Raw genomic sequence first — 14,534 nt, 5'->3', positions numbered from 1 at the left:
AGACTTCCCCCTCGCCGCGAGATGAGGCCCGATTCCCCTGCACTGCGTGCAGAGCAATTCCGTGTTGCACATCACACATGAAAGGAGCCTTGATTTCCTTGATGGCACTCCAGAGAAACCCCAAGAACACTGTTTCAAGGCTAGAGGGATCCTGAGGTCACTGTAGCAACACGAAAGAGCTCCGTGGACCAAGAATCAACACGAGATGAGAGGTTAGTCCCTGGCTTCGACTCCAGAGGAATACCACCTTACCACAAGCACCTCAAGAGGAGGCTTCTCTCAGCTCTAGGTATGTGAGAGGGATCCTGAGTTTGCGGCCTCAAGTGGAATGGACACCGCGATGCCCTGACGCGAAATAAGGCCGGATATCCCTGCAGTGACTTGAATGCAGGCTCGTCTTGCATCTCCCAAGAAGAAAGGATGTCTGAATCCCCTGTGGAGACCTCCGAGAAATACCTCGTTCCCCACCTCATCGCGACCGGAGGCCTCACATCCTTTGAAAACTCCAGAGGTACGCGGAGATCAGTGCCTCCAAAGGAGACGATGCCTGACTCCTCGTGAAACTTGATAGGAGTCCCAGGATTCTTGTGGCACGTGGAAAGGGACCCTTGGTCTCTCGCCTCAGCTGGAGAGGCGTTCCAATTGCCCTGCCAAGCCTCGAGGAGAATCCCGAGTTTTCCCTCGCAACTAGGCAGGAGTCCTGACGTGGCTGAACAAACACGTGGGTGGAAGGGCCATCCCCGTCGTAACTCGAGAATATACCCCAGGTTCCCGCCGCAACTCGAGAAAAACCATGAGACTTCCCCCTCGATGCGAGATGAGGCCCGATTCCCCTGTAATGTGTGCAGAGCAATTCCGTCTTGCACATCACACATGAAAGGAGCCTTGATTTCCTTGATGGCACTCCAGAGAAACCCCAAGAACACTGTTTCAAGGCTAGAGGGATCCTGAGGTCACTGTAGCAACACGAAAGAACTCTGTGGACCAAAAATCAACTCGAAAAGAGAGGTTAGTCCCTGGATTCGTCTCCAGAGGAATACCACCTTACCACAAGCACTTCAAGAGGAGGCTTCTCTCAGCTCTAGGTATGTGAGAGGGACCCTGAGTGTGTGGCCTCGAGTGAAATGGACACCGCGTTGCCCTGACTCGAAATAAGGCCGGATATCCCTGCAGTGACTTCAATGCAGGCTCGTCTTGCATCTCCCAGGACGAAAGGATGTCTGAATCCTCTGTGGAAAGCACAGAGAAAGACTTAGTTTCCCACCTCATCGCGACCGACAGCCTCACATCCTTTGAAAACTCCAGAGGTACGCGGAGATCAGTGCCTCCAAAGGAGACGATGCCTGACTCCTCGTGAAACTTGATAGGAGTCCCAGGATTCCTGTGGCACTTGGAAAGGGACACTTGGTCTCCCGCCTCAGCTGGAGAGGCGTCCCAATTGCCCTGCCAAGCCTCGAGGAGAATCCAGAGTTGTCCCTCGCAACTAGGCAGGAGTCCTGACGTCGCTGAAGAAACACGTGGGTGGAAGGGCCATCCCCGTCGTAACTCGAGAATATACCCCAGGTTCCCGCCGCAACTCGAGAAAAACCATGAGACTTCCCCCTCGCCGCGAGATGAGGCCCGATTCCCCTGCACTGCGTGCAGAGCAATTCCGTGTTGCACATCACACATGAAAGGAGCCTTGATTTCCTTGATGGCACTCCAGAGAAACCCCAAGAACACTGTTTCAAGGCTAGAGGGATCCTGAGGTCACTGTAGCAACACGAAAGAGCTCCGTGGGCCAAAAATCAACTCGAGATGAGAGGTTAGTCCCTGGCTTCGACTCCAGAGGAATACCACCTTACCACAAGCACCTCAAGAGGAGGCTTCTCTCAGCTCTAGGTATGAGAGAGGGACCCTGAGTTTGCGGCCTCAAGTGGAATGGACACCGCGATGCCCTGACTCGAAATAAGGCCGGATATCCCTGCAGTGACTTCAATGCAGGCTCGTCTTGCATCTCCCAGGACGAAAGGATGTCTGAATCCCCTGTGGAAAGCACAGAGAAAGACTTAGTTCCCCACCTCATCGCGACCGATAGCCTCACATCCTTTGAAAACTCCAGAGGTACGCGGAGATCAGTGCCTCCAAAGGAGACGATGCCTGACTCCTCGTGAAACTTGATAGGAGTCCCAGGATTCTTGTGGCACGTGGAAAGGGACCCTTGGTCTCCCGCCTCAGCTGGAGAGGCGTCCCAATTGCCCTGCCAAGCCTCGAGGAGAATCCCGAGTTGTCCCTCGCAACTAGGCAGGAGTCCTGTCGTGGCTGAACAAACACTTGGGTGGAAGGGCCATCCCCGTCTTAACTCCAGAATATACCCCAGGTTCCCGCCGCAACTCGAGAAAAACCATGAGACTTCCCCCTCGATGCGAGATGAGGCCCGATTTCCCTGCACTGCGTGCAGAGCAATTCCGTCTTGCACATCACACATGAAAGGAGCCTTGATTTCCTTGATGGCACTCCAGAGAAACCCCAAGAACACTGTTTCAAGGATAGAGGGATCCTGAGGTCACTGTAGCAACACGAAAGAACTCTGTGGACCAAAAATCAACTCGAAAAGAGGGGTTAGTCCCTGGATTCGTCTCCAGAGGAATACCACCTTACCACAAGCACCTCAAGAGGAGGCTTCTCTCAGCTCTAGGTATGTGAGAGGGACCCTGAGTTCGCGGCCTCAAGTGGAATGGACACCGCGATGCCCTGACTCGAAATAAGGCCGGATATCCCTGCAGTGACTGGAATGCAGGCTCGTCTTGCATCTCCCAGGACGAAAGGATGTCTGAATCCCCTGTGGAGACCACAGAGAAAGACCTAGTTCCCCACCTCATCGCGACCGGAGGCCTCACATCCTTTGAAAACTCCAGAGGTACGCGGAGATCAGTGCCTCCAAAGGAGACGATGCCTGACTCCTCGTGAAACTTGATAGGAGTCCCAGGATTCCTGTGGCACGTGGAAAGGGATCCTTGGTCTCCCGCCTCAGCTGGAGATGCGTCCCAATTGCCTTGCCAAGCCTCGAGGAGAATTCCGAGTTGTGTCTCGCAACTAGGCAAGAGTCCTGACGTGGCTGAACAAACACGTGTGTGGAAGGGCCATCCCCGTCGTAACTCGAGAATATACCCCAGGTTCCCGCCGCAACTCGAGAAAAACCATGAGACTTCCCCCTCGCCGCGAGATGAGGCCCGATTCCCCTGCACTGCGTGCAGAGCAATTCTGTGTTGCACATCACACATGAAAGGAGCCTTGATTTCCTTCATGGCACTCCAGAGAAACCCCAAGAACACTGTTTCAAGGATAGAGGGATCCTGAGGTCACTGTAGCAACACGAAAGAGCTCCGTGGACCAAAAATCAACTCGAGATGAGAGGTTAGTCCCTGGCTTCGACTCCAGAGGAATACCACCTTACCACAAGCACCTCAAGAGGAGGCTTCTCTCAGCTCTAGGTATGTGAGAGGGACCCTGAGTTTGCGGCCTCAAGTGGAATGGACACTGCGATGCCCTGACTCGAAATAAGGCCGGATATCCCTGCAGTGACTGGAATGCAGGCTCGTCTTGCATCTCCTAAGACGAAAGGGTGTCTGAATCCCCTGTGGAGACCACAGAGAAAGACCTAGTTCCCCACCTCATCGCGACAGGAGGCCTCAAATCCTTTGAAAACTCCAGAGGTATGCGGAGATCAGTGCCTCCAAAGGAGACGATGCCTGACTCCTCGTGAAACTTGATAGGAGACCCAGGAGTCCTGTGGCACGTGGAAAGGGACCCTTGGTCTCCCGTCTCAGCTGGAGAGGCGTCCTAATTGCCCTGCAAAGCCTCGAGGAGAATACCGAGTTGTCCCTCGCAACTAGGCAGGAGTCCTGACATGGCTGAACACACACGTGTGTGGAAGGGCCATCCCCGTCGTAACTCGAGAATATACCCCAGGTTCCCGCCGCAACTCGAGAAAAACCATGAGACTTCCCCCTCGCCGCGAGATGAGGCCCGATTCCCCTGCACTGCGTGCAGAGCAATTCCGTGTTGCACATCACACATGAAAGGAGCCTTGATTTCCTTGATGGCACTCCAGAGAAACCCCAAGAACACTGTTTCAAGGCTAGAGGGATCCTGAGGTCACTGTAGCAACACGAAAGAGCTCCGTGGACCAAGAATCAACACGAGATGAGAGGTTAGTCCCTGGCTTCGACTCCTGAGGAATACCACCGTACCACAAGCACCTCAAGAGGAGGCTTCTCTCAGCTCTAGGAATGTGAGAGGGACCCTGAGTTTGCGGCCTCAAGTGGAATGGACACCGCGATGCCCTGACTCGAAATAAGGCCGGATATCCCTGCAGTGACTTCAATGCAGGCTCGTCTTGCATCTCCCAGGACGAAAGGATGTCTGAATCCCCTGTGGAAAGCACAGAGAAAGACTTAGTTCCCCACCTCATCGCGACCGATAGCCTCACATCCTTTGAAAACTCCAGAGGTACGCGGAGATCAGTGCCTCCAAAGGAGACGATGCCTGACTCCTCGTGAAACTTGATAGGAGTCCCAGGATTCCTGTGGCACTTGGAAAGGGACCATTGGTCTCCCGCCTCAGCTGGAGAGGCGTCCCAATTGCCCTGCCAAGCCTCGAGGAGAATCCAGAGTTGTCCCTCGCAACTAGGCAGGAGTCCTGACGTCGCTGAAGAAACACGTGTGTGGAAGGGCCATCCCCGTCGTAACTCGAGAATATACCCCAGGTTCCCGCCGCAACTCGAGAAAAACCATGAGACTTCCCCCTCGCCGCGAGATGAGGCCCGATTCCCCTGCACTGCGTGCAGAGCAATTCCGTGTTGCACATCACACATTAAAGGAGCCTTGATTTCCTTGATGGCACTCCAGAGAAACCCCAAGAACACTGTTTCAAGGCTAGAGGGATCCTGAGGTCACTGTAGCAACACGAAAGAGCTCCGTGGGCCAAAAATCAACTCGAGATGAGAGGTTAGTCCCTGGCTTCGACTCCAGAGGAATACCACCTTACCACAAGCACCTCAAGAGGAGGCTTCTCTCAGCTCTCGGTATGTGAGAGGGACCCTGAGTTTGCGGCCTCAAGTGGAATGGACACCGCGATGCCCTGACGCGAAATAAGGCTGGATATCCCTGCAGTGACTTGAATGCAGGCTCGTCTTGCATCTCCCAAGATGAAAGGATGTCTGAATCCCCTGTGGAGACCACAGAGAAAGACCTAGTTCCCCACCTCATCGCGACCGGAGGCCTCACATCCTTTGAAAACTCCAGAGGTACGCGGAGATCAGTGCCTCCAAAGGAGACGATGCCTGACTCCTCGTGAAACTTGATAGGAGTCCCAGGATTCCTGTGGCACGTGGAAAGGGACACTTGGTCTCCCGCCTCAGCTGGAGAGGCGTCCCAATTGCCTTGCCAAGCCTCGAGGAGAATCCTGAGTTGTGTCTCGCAACTAGGCAAGAGTCCTGACGTGGCTGAACAAACACGTGTGTGGAAGGGCCATCCCCGTCGTAACTCGAGAATACACCCCAGGTTCCCGCCGCAACTCGAGAAAAACCATGAGACTTCCCCCTCGATGCGAGATGAGGCCCGATTCCCCTGTACTGCGTGCAGAGCAATTCCGTCTTGCACATCACACATGAAAGGAGCCTTGATTTCCTTGATGGCACTCCAGAGAAACCCCAAGAACACTGTTTCAAGGATAGAGGGATCCTGAGGTCACTGTAGCAACACGAAAGAACTCTGTGGACCAAAAATCAACCCGAAAAGAGGGGTTAGTCGCTGGATTCGTCTCCAGAGGAATACCACCTTACCACAAGCACCTCAAGAGGAGGCTTCTCTCAGCTCTAGGTATGTGAGAGGGACCCTGAGTTCGCGGCCTCAAGTGGAATGGACACCGCGATGCCCTGACTCGAAATAAGGCCGGATATCCCTGCAGTGACTGGAATGCAGGCTCGTCTTGCATCTCCCAGGACGAAAGGATGTCTGAATCCCCTGTGGAGACCACAGAGAAAGACCTAGTTCCCCACCTCATCGCGACCGGAGGCCTCACATCCTTTGAAAACTCCAGAGGTACGCGGAGATCAGTGCCTCCAAAGGAGACGATGCCTGACTCCTCGTGAAACTTGATAGGAGTCCCAGGATTCCTGTGGCACGTGGAAAGGGATCCTTGGTCTCCCGCCTCAGCTGGAGATGCGTCCCAATTGCCTTGCCAAGCCTCGAGGAGAATTCCGAGTTGTGTCTCGCAACTAGGCAAGAGTCCTGACGTGGCTGAACAAACACGTGTGTGGAAGGGCCATCCCCGTCGTAACTCGAGAATATACCCCAGGTTCCCGCCGCAACTCGAGAAAAACCATGAGACTTCCCCCTCGCCGCGAGATGAGGCCCGATTCCCCTGCACTGCATGCAGAGCAATTCTGTGTTGCACATCACACATGAAAGGAGCCTTGATTTCCTTCATGGCACTCCAGAGAAACCCCAAGAACACTGTTTCAAGGATAGAGGGATCCTGAGGTCACTGTAGCAACAAGAAAGAGCTCCGTGGACCAAAAATCAACTCGAGATGAGAGGTTAGTCCCTGGCTTCGACTCCAGAGGAATACCACCTTACCACAAGCACCTCAAGAGGAGGCTTCTCTCAGCTCTAGGTATGTGAGAGGGACCCTGAGTTTGCGGCCTCAAGTGGAATGGACACTGCGATGCCCTGACTCGAAATAAGGCCGGATATCCCTGCAGTGACTGGAATGCAGGCTCGTCTTGCATCTCCCAAGACGAAAGGGTGTCTGAATCCCCTGTGGAGACCACAGAGAAAGACCTAGTTCCCCACCTCATCGCGACAGGAGGCCTCAAATCCTTTGAAAACTCCAGAGGTATGCGGAGATCAGTGCCTCCAAAGGAGACGATGCCTGACTCCTCGTGAAACTTGATAGGAGACCCAGGAGTCCTGTGGCACGTGGAAAGGGACCCTTGGTCTCCCGTCTCAGCTGGAGAGGCGTCCCAATTGCCCTGGCAAGCCTCGAGGAGAATACCGAGTTGTCCCTCGCAACTAGGCAGGAGTCCTGACATGGCTGAACACACACGTGTGTGGAAGGGCCATCCCCGTCGTAACTCGAGAATATACCCCAGGTTCCCGCCGCAACTCGAGAAAAACCATGAGACTTCCCCCTCGCCGCGAAATGAGGCCCGATTCCCCTGCACTGCGTGCAGAGCAATTCCGTGTTGCACATCACACATGAAAGGAGCCTTGATTTCCTTGATGGCACTCCAGAGAAACCCCAAGAACACTGTTTCAAGGCTAGAGGGATCCTGAGGTCACTGTAGCAACACGAAAGAGCTCCGTGGACCAAGAATCAACACGAGATGAGAGGTTAGTCCCTGGCTTCGACTCCTGAGGAATACCACCGTACCACAAGCACCTCAAGAGGAGGCTTCTCTCAGCTCTAGGAATGTGAGAGGGACCCTGAGTTTGCGGCCTCAAGTGGAATGGACACCGCGATGCCCTGACTCGAAATAAGGCCGGATATCCCTGCAGTGACTTCAATGCAGGCTCGTCTTGCATCTCCCAGGACGAAAGGATGTCTGAATCCCCTGTGGAAAGCACAGAGAAAGACTTAGTTCCCCACCTCATCGCGACCGATAGCCTCACATCCTTTGAAAACTCCAGAGGTACGCGGAGATCAGTGCCTCCAAAGGAGACGATGCCTGACTCCTCGTGAAACTTGATAGGAGTCCCAGGATTCCTGTGGCACTTGGAAAGGGACCATTGGTCTCCCGCCTCAGCTGGAGAGGCGTCCCAATTGCCCTGCCAAGCCTCGAGGAGAATCCAGAGTTGTCCCTCGCAACTAGGCAGGAGTCCTGACGTCGCTGAAGAAACACGTGTGTGGAAGGGCCATCCCCGTCGTAACTCGAGAATATACCCCAGGTTCCCGCCGCAACTCGAGAAAAACCATGAGACTTCCCCCTCGCCGCGAGATGAGGCCCGATTCCCCTGCACTGCGTGCAGAGCAATTCCGTGTTGCACATCACACATGAAAGGAGCCTTGATTTCCTTGATGGCACTCCAGAGAAACCCCAAGAACACTGTTTCAAGGCTAGAGGGATCCTGAGGTCACTGTAGCAACACGAAAGAGCTCCGTGGGCCAAAAATCAACTCGAGATGAGAGGTTAGTCCCTGGCTTCGACTCCAGAGGAATACCACCTTACCACAAGCACCTCAAGAGGAGGCTTCTCTCAGCTCTCGGTATGTGAGAGGGACCCTGAGTTTGCGGCCTCAAGTGGAATGGACACCGCGATGCCCTGACGCGAAATAAGGCTGGATATCCCTGCAGTGACTTGAATGCAGGCTCGTCTTGCATCTCCCAAGATGAAAGGATGTCTGAATCCCCTGTGGAGACCACAGAGAAAGACCTAGTTCCCCACCTCATCGCGACCAGAGGCCTCACATCCTTTGAAAACTCCAGAGGTACGCGGAGATCAGTGCCTCCAAAGGAGACGATGCCTGACTCCTCGTGAAACTTGATAGGAGTCCCAGGATTCCTGTGGCACGTGGAAAGGGACACTTGGTCTCCCGCCTCAGCTGGAGAGGCGTCCCAATTGCCTTGCCAAGCCTCGAGGAGAATCCTGAGTTGTGTCTCGCAACTAGGCAAGAGTTCTGACGTGGCTGAACAAACACGTGTGTGGAAGGGCCATCCCCGTCGTAACTCGAGAATATACCCCAGGTTCCCGCCGCAACTCGAGAAAAACCATGAGACTTCCCCCTCGCCGCGAGATGAGGCCCGATTCCCCTGCACTGCGTGCAGAGCAATTCTGTGTTGCACATCACACATGAAAGGAGCCTTGATTTCCTTCATGGCACTCCAGAGAAACCCCAAGAACACTGTTTCAAGGCTAGAGGGATCCTGAGGTCACTGTAGCAACACGAAAGAGCTCCGTGGACCAAGAATAAACACGAGATGAGAGGTTAGTCCCTGGCTTCGACTCCTGAGGAATACCACCTTACCACAAGCACCTCAAGAGGAGGCGTCTCTAAGCTCTAGGTATGTGAGAGGGATCCTGAGTTTGCGGCCTCCCGTGGAATGGACACCGCGATGCCCTGACTCGAAATAAGGCCGGATATCCCTGCAGTGACTTGAATGCAGGCTCGTCTTACATCTCCCAAGAAGAAAGGATGTCTGAATCCCCTGTGGAGACCACAGAGAAAGACCTAGTTCCCCACCTCATCGCGACCGGAGGCCTCACATCCTTTGAAAACTCCAGAGGTACGCGGAGATCAGTGCCTCCAAAGGAGACGATGCCTGACTCCTCGTGAAACTTGATAGGAGTCCCAGGATTCTTGTGGCACGTGGAAAGGGACCCTTGGTCTCCCGCCTCAGCTGGAGAGGCGTTCCAATTGCCCTGCGAAGCCTCGAGGAGAATCCCGAGTTGTCGCTCGCAACTAGGCAGGAGTCCTGACGTCGCTGAACAGACACGTGGGTGGAAGGGCCATCCCCGTCGTAACTCGAGAATATATCCCAGGTTCCCGCCGCAACTCGAGAAAAACCATGAGACTTCCCCCTCGCCGCGAGATGAGGCCCCATTCCCCTGTACTGCGTGCAGAGCAATTCCGTCTTGCACATCACACATGAAAGGAGCCTTGATTTCCTTGATGGCACTCCAGAGAAACCCCAAGAACACTGTTTCAAGGATAGAGGGATCCTGAGGTCACTGTAGCAACACGAAAGAACTCTGTGGACCAAAAATCAACTCGAAAAGAGAGGTTAGTCCCTGGATTCGTCTCCAGAGGAATACCACCTTACCACAAGCACCTCAAGAGGAGGCTTCTCTCAGCTCTAGGTATGTGAGAGGGACCCTGAGTTTGCGGCCTCAAGTGGAATGGACACCGCGATGCCCTGACTCGAAATAAGGCCGGATATCCCTGCAGCGACTTCAATGCAGGCTCGTCTTGCATCTCCCAGGACGAAAGGATGTCTGAATCCCCTGTGGAAAGCACAGAGAAAGACTTAGTTCCCCACCTCATCGCGACCGATAGCCTCACATCCTTTGAAAACTCCAGAGGTACGCGGAGATCAGTGCCTCCAAAGGAGACGATGCCTGACTCCTCGTGAAACTTGATAGGAGTCCCAGGATTCCTGTGGCACTTGGAAAGGGACACTTGGTCTCCCGCCTCAGCTGGAGAGGCGTCCCAATTGCCCTGCCAAGCCTCGAGGAGAATCCAGAGTTGTCCCTCGCAACTAGGCAGGAGTCCTGACGTCGCTGAAGAAACACGTGGGTGGAAGGGCCATCCCCGTCGTAACTCGAGATTATACCCCAGGTTCCCGCCGGAACTCGAGAAAAACCATGAGACTTCCCCCTCGCCGCGAGATGAGGCCCGATTCCCCTGCACTGCGTGCAGAGCAATTCCGTGTTGCACATCACACATGAAAGGAGCCTTGATTTCCTTGATGGCACTCCAGAGAAACCCCAAGAACACTGTTTCAAGGCTAGAGGGATCCTGAGGTCACTGTAGCAACACGAAAGAGCTCCGTGGGCCAAAAGTCAACTCGAGATGAGAGGTTAGTCCCTGGCTTCGACTCCAGAGGAATACCACCTTACCACAAGCACCTCAAGAGGAGGCTTCTCTCAGCTCTAGGTTTGTGAGAGGGACCCTGAGTTTGCGGCCTCAAGTGGAATGGACACCGCGATGCCCTGACTCGAAATAAGGCTGGATATCCCTGCAGTGACTTGAATGCAGGCTCGTCTTGCATTTCCCAAGATGAAAGGATGTCTGAATCCCCTGTGGAGACCACAGAGAAAGACCTAGTTCCCCACCTCATCGCGACCGGAGGCCTCACATCCTTTGAAAACTCCAGAGGTACGCGGAGATCAGTGCCTCCAAAGGAGACGATGCCTGACTCCTCGTGAAACTTGATAGGAGTCCCAGGATTCCTGTGGCACGTGGAAAGGGACCCTTGGTCTCCCGCCTCAGCTGGAGAGGCGTCCCAATTGCCTTGCCAAGCCTCGAGGAGAATTCCGAGTTGTGTCTCGCAACTAGGCGAGAGTCCTGACGTGGCTGAACAAACACGTGTGTGGAAGGGCCATCCCCGTCGTAACTCGAGAATATACCCCAGGTTCCCGCCGCAACTCGAGAAAAACCATGAGACTTCCCCCTCGCCGCGAGATGAGGCCCGATTCCCCTGCACTGCGTGCAGAGCAATTCCGTGTTGCACATCACACATGAAAGGAGCCTTGATTTCCTTGATGGCACTCCAGAGAAACCCCAAGAACACTGTTTCAAGGCTAGAGGGATCCTGAGGTCACTGTAGCAACACGAAAGAGCTCCGTGGACCAAAAATCAACTCGAGATGAGAGGTTAGTCCCTGGCTTCGACTCCAGAGGAATACCACCTTACCACAAGCACCTCAAGAGGAGGCTTCTCTCAGCTCTAGGTATGAGAGAGGGACCCTGAGTTTGCGGCCTCAAGTGGAATGGACACCGCGATGCCCTGACTCGAAATAAGGCCGGATATCCCTGCAGTGACTTCAATGCAGGCTCGTCTTGCATCTCCCAGGACGAAAGGATGTCTGAATCCCCTGTGGAAAGCACAGAGAAAGACTTAGTTCCCCACCTCATCGCGACCGATAGCCTCACATCCTTTGAAAACTCCAGAGGTACGCGGAGATCAGTGCCTCCAAAGGAGACGATGCCTGACTCCTCGTGAAACTTGATAGGAGTCCCAGGATTCTTGTGGCACGTGGAAAGGGACCCTTGGTCTCCCGCCTCAGCTGGAGAGGCGTCCCAATTGCCCTGCAAAGCCTCGAGGAGAATCCCGAGTTGTCCCTCGCAACTAGGCAGGAGTCCTGTCGTGGCTGAACAAACACGTGTGTGGAAGGGCCATATCCGTCGTAACTCGAGAATATACCCCAGGTTCCCGCCGCAACTCGAGAAAAACCATGAGACTTCCCCCTCGATGCGAGATGAGGCCCGATTCCCCTGTACTGCGTGCAGAGCAATTCCGTCTTGCACATCACACATGAAAGGAGCCTTGATTTCCTTGATGGCACTCCAGAGAAACCCCAAGAACACTGTTTCAAGGCTAGAGGGATCCTGAGGTCACTGTAGCAACACGAAAGAACTCTGTGGACCAAAAATCAACTCGAAAAGAGGGGTTAGTCCCTGGATTCGTCTCCAGAGGAATACCACCTTACCACAAGCACCTCAAGAGGAGGCTTCTCTCAGCTCTAGGTATGTGAGAGGGACCCTGAGTTCGCGGCCTCAAGTGGAATGGACACCGTGATGCCCTGACTCGAAATAAGGCCGGATATCCCTGCAGTGACTGGAATGCAGGCTCGTCTTGCATCTCCCAGGACGAAAGGATGTCTGAATCCCCTGTGGAGACCACAGAGAAAGACCTAGTTCCCCACCTCATCGCGACCGGAGGCCTCACATCCTTTGAAAACTCCAGAGGTACGCGGAGATCAGTGCCTCCAAAGGAGACGATGCCTGACTCCTCGTGAAACTTGATAGGAGTCCCAGGATTCCTGTGGCACGTGGAAAGGGATCCTTGGTCTCCCGCCTCAGCTGGAGATGCGTCCCAATTGCCTTGCCAAGCCTCGAGGAGAATTCCGAGTTGTGTCTCGCAACTAGGCAAGAGTCCTGACGTGGCTGAACAAACACGAGTGTGGAAGGGCCATCCCCGTCGTAACTCGAAAATATACCCCAGGTTCCCGCCGCAATTCGAGAAAAACCATGAGACTTCCCCCTCGCCGCGAGATGAGGCCCGATTCCCCTGCACTGCGTGCAGAGCAATTCTGTGTTGCACATCACACATGAAAGGAGCCTTGATTTCCTTCATGGCACTCCAGAGAAACCCCAAGAACGCTGTTTCAAGGATAGAGGGATCCTGAGGTCACTGTAGCAACACGAAAGAGCTCCGTGGACCAAAAATCAACTCGAGATGAGAGGTTAGTCCCTGGCTTCGACTCCAGAGGAATACCACCTTACCACAAGCACCTCAAGAGGAGGCTTCTCTCAGCTCTAGGTATGTGAGAGGGACCCTGAGTTTGCGGCCTCAAGTGCAATGGACACTGCGATGCCCTGACTCGAAATAAGGCCGGATATCCCTGCAGTGACTGGAATGCAGGCTCGTCTTGCATCTCCCAAGACGAAAGGGTGTCTGAATCCCCTGTGGAGACCACAGAGAAAGACCTAGTTTCCCACCTCATCCCGACAGGAGGCCTCAAATCCTTTGAAAACTCCAGAGGTATGCGGAGATCAGTGCCTCCAAAGGAGACGATGCCTGACTCCTCGTGAAACTTGATAGGAGACCCAGGAGTCCTGTGGCACGTGGAAAGGGACCCTTGGTCTCCCGTCTCAGCTGGAGAGGCGTCCCAATTGCCCTGCCAAGCCTCGAGGAGAATACCGAGTTGTCCCTCGCAACTAGGCAGGAGTCCTGACATGGCTGAACACACACGTGTGTGGAAGGGCCATCCCCGTCGTAACTCGAGAATATACCCCAGGTTCCCGCCGCAACTCGAGAAAAACCATGAGACTTCCCCCTCGCCGCGAGATGAGGCCCGATTCCCCTGCACTGCGTGCAGAGCAATTCCGTGTTGCACATCACACATGAAAGGAGCCTTGATTTCCTTGATGGCACTCCAGAGAAACCCCAAGAACACTGTTTCAAGGCTAGAGGGATCCTGAGGTCACTGTAGCAACACGAAAGAGCTCCGTGGACCAAGAATCAACACGAGATGAGAGGTTAGTCCCTGGCTTCGACTCCTGAGGAATACCACCGTACCACAAGCACCTCAAGAGGAGGCTTCTCTCAGCTCTAGGAATGTGAGAGGGACCCTGAGTTTGCGGCCTCAAGTGGAATGGACACCGCGATGCCCTGACTCGAAATAAGGCCGGATATCCCTGCAGTGACTTGAATGCAGGCTCGTCTTGCATCTCCCAGGACGAAAGGATGTCTGAATCCCCTGTGGAAAGCACAGAGAAAGACTTAGTTCCCCACCTCATCGCGACCGATAGCCTCACATCCTTTGAAAACTCCAGAGGTACGCGGAGATCAGTGCCTCCAAAGGAGACGATGCCTGACTCCTCGTGAAACTTGATAGGAGTCCCAGGATTCCTGTGGCACTTGGGAAGGGACCCTTGGTCTCCCGCCTCAGCTGGAGAGGCGTCCCAATTGCCCTGCCAAGCCTCGAGGAGAATCCAGAGTTGTCCCTCGCAACTAGGCAGGAGTCCTGACGTCGCTGAAGAAACACGTGTGTGGAAGGGCCATCCCCGTCGTAACTCGAGAATATACCCCAGGTTCCCGCCGCAACTCGAGAAAAACCATGAGACTTCCCCCTCGCCGCGAGATGAGGCCCGATTCCCCTGCACTGCGTGCAGAGCAATTCTGTGTTGCACATCACACATGAAAGGAGCCTTGATTTCCTTGATGGCACTCCAGAGAAACCCCAAGAACACTGTTTCAAGGCTAGAGGGATCCTGAGGTCACTGTAGCAACACGAAAGAGCTCCGTGGACCAAGAATAAACACGAGA

The sequence above is a fragment of the Cervus elaphus genome, unplaced genomic scaffold (assembly GCF_910594005.1).
Source record: "Cervus elaphus unplaced genomic scaffold, mCerEla1.1, whole genome shotgun sequence".
Classification (NCBI taxonomy): Eukaryota; Metazoa; Chordata; class Mammalia; order Artiodactyla; family Cervidae; genus Cervus; species Cervus elaphus.
Note: the sequence above shows the minus strand (reverse complement) of the source record.